This window comes from Ascaphus truei, chromosome 15, assembly GCF_040206685.1.
Source record: "Ascaphus truei isolate aAscTru1 chromosome 15, aAscTru1.hap1, whole genome shotgun sequence".
Lineage (NCBI taxonomy): Eukaryota > Metazoa > Chordata > Amphibia > Anura > Ascaphidae > Ascaphus > Ascaphus truei.
Window position 1 is genome coordinate 30,217,464 of NC_134497.1, and position 10,218 is coordinate 30,227,681.

The 10,218-nt window shown below is 59.5% G+C and overlaps 2 protein-coding genes across 7 annotated transcripts in view; one reads left to right on the forward strand and one right to left on the reverse strand.

The window, feature by feature from the left end:
- Positions 1–9,471, reverse strand: part of LOC142466754 (uncharacterized) — a 42,744-nt gene extending 33,273 nt beyond the window's left edge. For 3 of the 4 annotated variants that reach the window (XR_012788208.1, XR_012788209.1, XM_075572126.1), the window contains exons 1-2: positions 9,388–9,471; positions 3,510–3,575 (exon numbers count right to left, since the gene is read on the reverse strand). The gene's annotated coding sequence lies outside the window, so the exon portion shown is untranslated. The remainder of the gene's footprint in view (positions 1–3,509; positions 3,576–9,387) is intronic. The other variant, XR_012788210.1, reaches the window with a different exon arrangement.
- LOC142466753 (uncharacterized) overlaps positions 1–10,218 on the forward strand; it is a 308,465-nt gene that overhangs the window by 259,941 nt on the left and 38,306 nt on the right. Inside the window, exon 1 of one of the 3 annotated variants that reach the window (XM_075572122.1) lies at positions 10,156–10,212. The exons of 1 other annotated variant lie outside the window; for it this stretch is intronic. The gene's annotated coding sequence lies outside the window, so the exon portion shown is untranslated. Of the gene's footprint in view, positions 1–10,155; positions 10,213–10,218 lie in introns of those variants that run through there. One more of the 3 variants, XM_075572124.1, reaches the window with a different exon arrangement.

Here is a 10,218-nt window from a genome sequence, read left to right on the forward strand (position 1 = left end):
ACTGATCCGGCCACCGGAGAAGAACCTTGACGTGACGCGACGCGAGTTGAAGTGACGTCATCACCCGGAAGTGCCGGTGCGGTTGTGGAGGAGTGAGACCAGCCGTCGCGAGGACCGCGGGACACGGCCGTTCCCCAGTGAGCCACTTGTGGCTGGACACTGTTCACCTTCACCGGGGACATTTAAAGGACTCCTTATTTACCCATTCTGAATCTGGGATTTACTCACCGACTCCAGTAACAGTAGATGACTGCTGATCCGGTCTACAGTGTGATGCAAGATCTCTGCTAAAGACATCTGATCCGGGTCGCATTGCTGGTGGATGGGTAACATATCCCATAAATGTCTAACTGATTTTTTATTGATGTACGCACAATAATTACCCTATTAATTTGTTGTTTTAATATATCTTTAATGCACTATGAGCGTTGTGCGCTGTGCCTTTTGTGTTTTTGTCTAACGTTTTAGCGGGTGCCCTGACCCATCCCCGGTACCACAGCTGCAGACGCTCCAATCTGAATATTAGGTCACGTAATATACCTTTAATATCACTGTACTATCACTTCACGTGTGTGGTATTGTTTAATAGTTGCGCACTTTCTGTTCACTTTTGTCAAAACAGGCATGTAACTGTAACTATGACAGTTGTTACCACTCGGATCAGGACACAGGAGAAGGCTGCAGCAGATCACCCAATGTCAGGAATCTGCAGTCATATCAGGCTGTGCTTTCATCTGCTGGGCTCTTTAGAAGCGGAGGGTTCCCTTTAGGCTTCCACGTAATCCAGGTAGATAAGTCCCAAGCTCCGTTTAGGAGTAGCTGGTAGAGGGACAGTCTCACCGATCAGGGTCAGCTCTGCCTCCCACGCCAGTGCACAGAGTGCCGATACACGCCGACAAACAAAGATGACGTCACCAGAGAGGCATCGGCTGAGAATATGCCGAAATCGAACTCTTCACTTAACCAGCAAAGTGATAGAATACTAAGGGTACAAGTAGATCAATAAAAGTATAATTCCAACTAGTTTCGTAGCAACTATAAAGGCCACTTCATCATTCCCTGATGAAGAGGCCTTTATAGTTGCTACGAAACTAGTTGGAATTATACTTTTATTGATCTACTAGTACCCTTAGTATTCTATCACTTTGCTGGTTAAGTGAGGCTGGCGTAGGAGGCAGAGCTGACCCCGATCGGTGAGACTGTCCCTCTACCAGCTACTCCTAAACGGAGCTTGGGACTTATCTACCTGGATTACGTGGAAGCCTAAAGGGAACCCTCCGCTTCTAAAGAGCCCAGCAGATGAAAGCACAGCCTGATATGACTGCAGATTCCTGACATTGGGTGATCCGCTGCAACCTTCTCCTGTGTCCTGATCTGAGTGGTAACAACTGTCATAGTTACAGTTACATGCCTGTTTTACCTTTATCTGATGTACGCAGAACCTTGAATTACTTTTTAATATAAATTGTTCATTCTTACTTCATCGTGAGCGTTGTGCGCTGTTTTGTGTTTTGTTTTGTTTTGTCTAGATTCAGGGTCTTGCACCACCCTATCACAGCAGCAGAAGCTCCTCATTGGTAACCTAGTTACTTATACTCACTAGGGTATTAAGTGGTTAATACACTTTATTTCAATTCACTCTGTTTATTCATTATAGTTGCGCACTTGTACTGTGTTTTTCAATTGTTAACCAATACCTGACACCCAATGTTAGGGTATAGGGCTTAAATCCCATATAAACGAGTGTAAGCTCTATGCCCAATGTTGTTCGTGACTACATCTGAAAGATACCTGGTGCCTTGATGAATTGCTAATCCAGATCCTGATTACTTCATTGCCCCATTCCCTAAGTAAGTGTACATATTCTGTGTGTTATTTGTACAATATTGTGTGTTCACCTTCCCTGATGGAATAAACTTTATCATATCACAGTCGCATTCAATTCAACCCAGTTATTTTGGTGTATATTATAACCCTGTAAGCTATCGTGACATAACCCTGTTCACCTAATGTAACCCTGTATTTGTCATCATAACTCTGTGCCCTGGACCTACGTGAAAACGAGAGGCAACTTTCAATGTATTACTTCCTGGGGAAACATTTTATAAATAGATGTAGCCGGGCTCCCCTCCTTGGTCCTCCTTACCTCAAGCAGCTGCGGGGGGAGATACTGCTGGATGCTGGGGCACACACTGGTGCCACAGAGTGGCGGACGGACCCGTCGGCAAGTAGGGACCCCATTGGTAGGCTGAGGGAGTGTTTAGGCAGGCGGGCTGGCGACCCAGTCGACCGGGACAGCACCCATCACAGGGCGCCACCATCTTGTGACTACCGTGCATGCGCACTGTCTCACTAAGCATCGGCAGTCATTACAGATAGGCGCGCATGCGCAGAGAGGCTTCACAGTGGCAGCCATCTTCTACATAGCTCCGCAGGGCAACTACATCTCAGGATTCCCTGGGGCGGCCCGATCACGTGGGCAAGGTTAGCCAACAGGGCTGCAGCAATCTACTGTGAGGGGATTTGCTACATTTGAGCACTTAGTGCGCGAGGCGGCAGTCGGAGCCAGGGGAAGGTAGGGTCGTAAGGTGCTCAGCTTGTGGTTGCTATAGGAAAAGCCCATAGTCCGGGGACTTTTCCAATATAGCTGCCAGTAGTTAGGATAGACATCAGCAAAGACGCTGCGCGATGACTTGCGGCCTGTGGTCTGGGACCAGACCACCCACGTGTAAGAGCCTCTTACAGGTGAGACCCTCCTACTGGAGGTGAGACCCTCCTACTGGAGGTGAGACCCTCCTACTGGAGGTGAGACCCTCCTACTGGAGGTCACCCCACGCAGAGGCGGACGACAATGAATCAGCAGATCCTGGTTCCTAAATCGGCAGCACTAGGTACTGGCGTACACGGCAGGGACCTCAACAAAGTGCACCAACGGTTCAAGGGTAGCGCTACCATACACACATTTGGGTGGGCCCTGGAAATTGGGGAAAAGGACATCAGGGTATTGGTGACTGGCACCCACTGTACTTTGGGGGACACTCACTGGTGGTATTGGGTTGGGTGTGCATTGTACTGTGTGGTACAGGTTGTTATATTCTATGTTATATGTGCGTTCAGTAAAGGCTATACTATACTATAAACCGTGTGTGTTTGCTTTACTATTGGTTCCTGTGAGGGGCTCCTCCCACTACCCTGGGATCCCTCGCAGGTGGAGGCGCTGCACCGAGGCGATCAATATACTGTACCAACCCAGTGGCGGAGGATTAGGCTACACTTATAGTGCCGGTGACGTCAGGCTGCGGTCACTAGGAAAATCAAATTGAGATGACTTCCAGCGATCGCGAACAAGCCGTCGCTCCGATCTTACTATAAGCACACGCGAAAGCGGCAATGCATTAGGCCTTCTGTGAGCCAACATGTAACGGCAGTACCGGTAGTCTCTTTGGTCAGGGGGAAAGAGGGCTACATAAAAAAGATACAACTGTAAAAGTTTAAATTGATAAACATACCATGAATCACTCCCTAGGGTCTTCTCAATGAACGTTGCTCCCTTCTTCCATTAACACAAGAGAATACTGAAAAATTAAGTGATTTATCTTAGTTATTGAATTATTAGGAACATTTCGTATGGAGCAGAATAATTAGCATAGGGGAAATAAAAGAAAAATAAATTTGATCATAAATACAACTTTTTAAATATTTAATCTACATTCTTAATAATTTCTCTCCTTCACTGTGCCTCTCTACCCCCAAACCATGCCTCTCTCCCCCCTACTGTGCCTCCCTCTCTAACCTCTCCCCCACTGAACCTACCTCTCTAACCTCCCCCCACTGTGCCTCCCTCTCTAACCCCCCCCACTGTGCCTCCCTCTCTAACCTCCCCCCACTGTGCCTCCCTCTCCAACCTCCCCCCACTGTGCCTCCCTCTCTAACCTCGCCCCCACTGTGCCTCCCTCTCTAACCTCGCCCCCACTGTGCCTCCCTCTCTAACCTCCCCCCCACTGTGCCTCCCTCTCTAACCTCCCCCCCACTGTGCCTCCCTTTCTAACCTCCCCCGTGCCTCCCTCTCTAACCACCCCCCGCTGTGCCTCCTTCTCTAACCTCCCCCCGCTGTGCCTCCCTCTAACCTCCCCCCGCTGTGCCTCCCTCTCTAACCCCCCCCTGTGCCTCCCTCTCTAACCCCCCTGTGCCTCCCTCTCTAACCCCCCCCGTGCCTCCCTCTCTAACCCCCCCCCTGTGCCTCCCTCTCTAACCCCCCCCTGTGCCTCCCTCTCTAACCTCCCCCCCGCCACTGTACCTCCCTCTCTAACCTCCCCCCTCCACTGCACCTCCCTCTCTAACCTCCCCCCTCCACTGCACCTCCCTCTCTAACCTCCCCTTCCCACTGCGCCTCCCTCTCTAACCTCCCCCTCCCACTGTGCCTCCCTCTCTAACCTCCCCCTCCCACTGTGCCTCCCTCTCTAACCTCCCCCTCCCACTGTGCCTCCCTCTCTAACCTCCCCCCTCCACTGCTCCTCCCTCTCTAACCCCCTCCCCCACTGTGTCTCCCTCTCTAACCCCCCCCACTGTGCCTCCCTCTCTAACCTCCCCCTCCCACTGTGCCTCCCTCTCTAACCTCCCCCTCCCACTGTGCCTCCCTCTCTAACCTCCCCCCTCCACTGCTCCTCCCTCTCTAACCCCCTCCCCCACTGTGTCTCCCTCTCTAACCCCCCCCACTGTGCCTCCCTCTCAAACCCCCACCCCTGTGCCCCCACCCCACTGTGCCTCTCTCTCCAACACCCCACTCCACTGTGCCTCTCCCCCCCACTGTGCATCTCTCCCCCCACCCCCACCCCACTGTGCCTCTCTCCCCCCCCACCCCACTGTGCCTCTCCCCCCCCCACCCCACTGTGCCTCTCCCCCCCACCCCACTGTGCCTCTCCCCCCCCACCCCACTGTGCCTCTCCCCCCCCACCCCACTGTGCCTCTCCCCCCCCCACCCCCGCCTCTCCCCCCCACCCCACTGTGCCTCTCCCCCCCACCCCACCGTGCCTCTCTCCCCCCCCCCACCGTGCCTCTCTCCCCCCCCCCACCGTGCCTCTCTCCCCCCCCCCCACCGTGCCTCTCTCCCCCCCCACTGTGCCTCTCTCTCCCCCCACCACCCCACTGTGCCTCTCTCTCCCCCCACCACCCCACTGTGCCTCTCTCTCCCCCACCACTCCACTGTGCCTCTCTCTCTCCCCCACTACCCCACTGTGCCTCTCTCTCCCCCCACCACCCCACTGTGCCTCTCTCTACCCCCACCACCCCAATGTGCCTCTCTCTACCCCCACCACCCCACTGTGCCTCTCCCCCCCACCACCCCACTGTGCCTCTCCCCCCACCACCCCACTGTGCCTCTCCCCCACCACCCCACTGTGCCTCTCCCCCCACCACCCCACTGTGCCTCTCCCCCCACCACCCCACTGTGCCTCTCTCTCCCCCCACCACCCCACTGTCCCTCGGTCTCCCCACCACCACCCCACTGTCCCTCTCTCCCCCCCACCACCCACTGTCCCTCTCTCCCTCCCACCACCCCACTGTCCCTCTCTCTCCCCCCCACCACCCCACTGTCCCTCTCTCCCCCCCCCCCCACCACCCCACTGTCCCTCCCACCCACCCCACTGTCCCTCTCTCTCCCCCCCACCACCCCACTGTCCCTCTCTCCCCCCCCACCACCCCACTGTCCCTCTCTCCCCCCCACCACCCCACTGTCCCTCTCTCTCCCCCACCACCACCCCACTGTCCCTCTCTCTCCCCCACCACCACCCCACTGTCCCTCTCTCTCCCCCACCACCACCCCACTGTCCCTCTCTCCCCCCCACCACCCCACTGTCCCTCTCTCCCTCCCACCACCCCACTGTCCCTCTCTCTCCCCCCCACCACCCCACTGTCCCTCTCTCCCCCCCCCACCACCCCACTGTCCCTCTCTCTCCCCCCCACCACCCCACTGTCCCTCTCTCTCTCCCCCCACCACCCCACTGTCCCTCTCTCCCCCCCCCCCCCACCACCCCACTGTCCCTCTCTCCCCCCCCCCCCACCACCCCACTGTCCCTCTCTCTCCCCCCCCCCCACCACCCCACTGTCCCTCTCTCCCCCCCCCCCCCCACCCCCACTGTCCCTCTCTCCCCCCCCCCCCCCCACCACCCCACTGTCCCTCTCTCCCCCCCCCCCACCACCCCACTGTCCCTCTCTCCCCCCCCCCCACCACCCCACTGTCCCTCTCTCCCCCCCCCCACCACCCCACTGTCCCTCTCTCCCCCCCCCCCACCACCCCACTGTCCCTCTCTCCCCCCCCCCCCCACCACCCCACTGTCCCTCTCTCCCCCCCCCCCACCACCCCACTGTCCCTCTCTCCCCCCCCCCCCACCACCCCACTGTCCCTCTCTCTCCCCCACCACCACCCCACTGTCCCTCTCTCTCCCCACCACCACCCCCACTGTCCCTCTCTCTCCCCCACCACCACCCCACTGTCCCTCTCTCTCCCCCACCACCACCCCACTGTCCCTCTCTCCCCCCCACCACCCACTGTCCCTCTCTCCCCCCACCACCCCACTGTCCCTCTCTCTCCCCCCCCACCACCCCACTGTCCCTCTCTCCCCCCCCCACCACCCCACTGTCCCTCTCTCTCCCCCCCACCACCCCACTGTCCCTCTCTCCCCCCCCCCCCACCACCCACTGTCCCTCTCTCCCCCCCCCCCACCACCCCACTGTCCCTCTCTCCCCCCCCCCCCCACCACCCCACTGTCCCTCTCTCCCCCCCCCCACCACCCCACTGTCCCTCTCTCCCCCCCCCCCCCACCACCCACTGTCCCTCTCTCCCCCCCCCCACCACCCCACTGTCCCTCTCTCCCCCCCCCCCCACCACCCCACTGTCCCTCTCTCTCCCCCCCACCACCCCACTGTCCCTCTCTCTCCCCCCCACCACCCCACTGTCCCTCTCTCCCCCCCCCCCCACACCCCACTGTCCCTCTCTCCCCCCCCCACCACCCCACTGTCCCTCTCTCCCCCCCCCCCACCACCCCACTGTCCCTCTCTCCCCCCCCCCCACCACCCCACTGTCCCTCTCTCCCCCCCCCCCCACCACCCCACTGTCCCTCTCTCCCCCCCCCACCACCCCACTGTCCCTCTCTCCCCCCCCCCCCCACCACCCCACTGTCCCTCTCTCCCCCCCCCACCACCCCACTGTCCTCTCTCCCCCCCCCCCCACCACCCCACTGTCCCTCTCTCCCCCCCACCACCCCACTGTCCCTCTCTCCCCCCACACCACCCCACTGTCCCTCTCTCCCCCCCCACCACCCCACTGTCCCTCTCTCCCCCCCACCACCCCACTGTCCCTCTCTCCCCCCCACCACCCCACTGTCCCTCTCTCTCCCCCACCACCACCCCACTGTCCCTCTCTCTCCCCCACCACCACCCCACTGTCCCTCTCTCTCCCCCACCACCACCCCACTGTCCCTCTCTCCCCCACCACCACCCCACTGTCCCTCTCTCCCCCCCACCACCCACTGTCCTCTCTCCCCCCCACCACCCCACTGTCCCTCTCTCTCCCCCACCACCACCCCACTGTCCCCTCTCTCTCCCCCACCACCACCCCACTGTCCCTCTCTCCCCCCCACCACCCCACTGTCCCTCTCTCCCCCCACCACCCCACTGTCCCTCTCTCTCCCCCACCACCACCCCACTGTCCCTCTCTCTCCCCCACCACCACCCCACTGTCCCTCTCTCCCCCCCACCACCCCACTGTCCCTCTCTCTCCCCCACCACCACCCCACTGTCCCTCTCTCTCCCCCACCACCACCCCACTGTCCCTCTCTCTCCCCCACCACCACCCCACTGTCCCTCTCTCTCCCCCACCACCCCACTGTCCTCTCTCCCTCCCACCACCCCACTGTCCCTCTCTCCCCCCCCCCCACCACCCCACTGTCCCTCTCTCCCCCCCCCCCACCACCCCACTGTCCCTCTCTCCCCCCCCCACCACCCCACTGTCCCTCTCTCCCCCCCCCACCACCCCACTGTCCCTCTCTCCCCCCCCCCACCACCCCACTGTCCCTCTCTCCCCCCCCCCCCACCACCCCACTGTCCCTCTCTCCCCCCCCCCACCACCCCACTGTCCCTCTCTCCCCCCCCCCCACCACCCCACTGTCCCTCTCTCCCCCCCCCCCCCACCACCCCACTGTCCCTCTCTCTCCCCCCCACCACCCCACTGTCCCTCTCTCTCCCCCCCACCACCCACTGTCCCTCTCTCTCCCCCCCCCACCACCCCACTGTCCCTCTCTCCCCCCCCCCACCACCCCACTGTCCCTCTCCCCCCCCCCCCCCACCACCCCACTGTCCCTCTCCCCCCCTCCCACCACCCCACTGTCCCTCTCCCCCCCCCCCACCACCCCACTGTCCCTCTCTCCCCCCCCCCACCACCCCACTGTCCCTCTCTCCCCCCCCCACCACCCCCACTGTCCCTCTCTCCCCCCCCCCCCCACCACCCCACTGTCCCTCTTTCCCCCCCACCACCCCACTGTCCCTCTCTCCCCCCCACCACCCCACTGTCCCTCTCTCCCCCCCACCACCCCACTGTCCCTCTCTCTCCCCCACCACCACCCCACTGTCCCTCTCTCTCCCCCACCACCACCCCACTGTCCCTCTCTCCCCCCCACCACCCCACTGTCCCTCTCTCCCCCCCACCACCCCACTGTCCCTCTCTCCCCCCCACCACCCCACTGTCCCTCTCTCCCCCCACCACCCACTGTCCCTCTCTCTCCCCCGCACCACCCCACTGTCCCTCTCTCTCCCCCCCACCACCCCACTGTCCCTCTCTCTCCAACCCACCACCCCACTGTCCCTCTCTCCCCCCCACCACCCCACTGTCCCTCTCTCTCCCCCACCACCCCACTGTCCCTCTCTCTCCCCCCCACCACCCCACTGTCCATCTCTCTCCCCCCCACCACCCCACTGTCCATCTCTCTCCCCCCCACCACCCCACTGTCCCTCTCCTCCCCCCCACCACCCCACTGTCCCTCTCCCCCCCCCCCACCACCCCACTGTGCCTCTCTCTCCCCCCCACCACCCCACTGTGCCTCTCTCTCCCCCCCACCACCCCACTGTGCCTCTCTCTCCCCCCACCACCCCACTGTGCCTCTCTCCACCCCACTGTGCCTCTCTCTCTCCACCCCACTGTGCCTCTCTCCACCCCACTGTGCCTCTCTCCCCACCACCATCACACCTCTCCCACCCCACCCCACTCCACTCCACTCCATTCCGTGTGTCTTTGTGCATCTCTCCCTCTATCACTGTCACTCTGTGCCCTTTATTGCATAGTTATAGGGAGGGGGAGGCACAATGATAAGAGGGGAATGGGATAAGAGTAATCACCTGATCTGCTCCCGGGATCACAAGCCTAGGTTTGGATCACGCATGCGCAGAAGACTGCATGGTGCTACCAATGCCGTCTACCAGGACACGCCCCTGTGACGTCACATCTCTCTGTCATAGCTAATAGGAGGCGTGCTAGTACTGAGCATGCTCAGAAGCGCTGCTGAAGCCAGGGTCGCCATCTTGGATACGTGTTATACTAAGTAATGCAGCTTGCTGAGAGCGCAAATAGAAGATGTAACAGTGCCTCCTATATGCTCAGTCTCAGATAATAAGGACATTTTCAATAAGACTTATCAATTATCAGATCACCAAGTAATATGACATGTCATTATGGACACTGTATTGTACCTGTACATTCCCAGCCTGCTCTCACATAATGATTGTTCTGTGTATATATTTCTTTTGTATATTCTCTGTTTATTATTATTTCCATTCCTGGTTTTTGTACTGGTGGATGGGGGGCTTTTAGGGATGGGGTGGACCGTGTCTTGAAGAACTTATATTGTTCAATATCCATGAGGAAATATGACATTGGTACGTCTTATTGATCATTTCCTTATTATCTCATATAGGGGCCCTATTACATCGTCTATTTGGGCTCTCAGCAAGTTCTATTACTTAGTATGGACAAAACCGTTATCCAAGATGGCGGCTACTGCTTCAGTAACACTTGTGAGCATGTGCAGTACAAGCGAGCCTCCTATTGGCTGTAACAGGATGTGACGTCAACAGCATTTGATTAGACAGCATTTTTTTTGCACCACGCAGGCGCCTGCGCGTGCGTGATCCAAACCTAGGCTTGTGATCCCGGGAGCAGATCAGGTGATT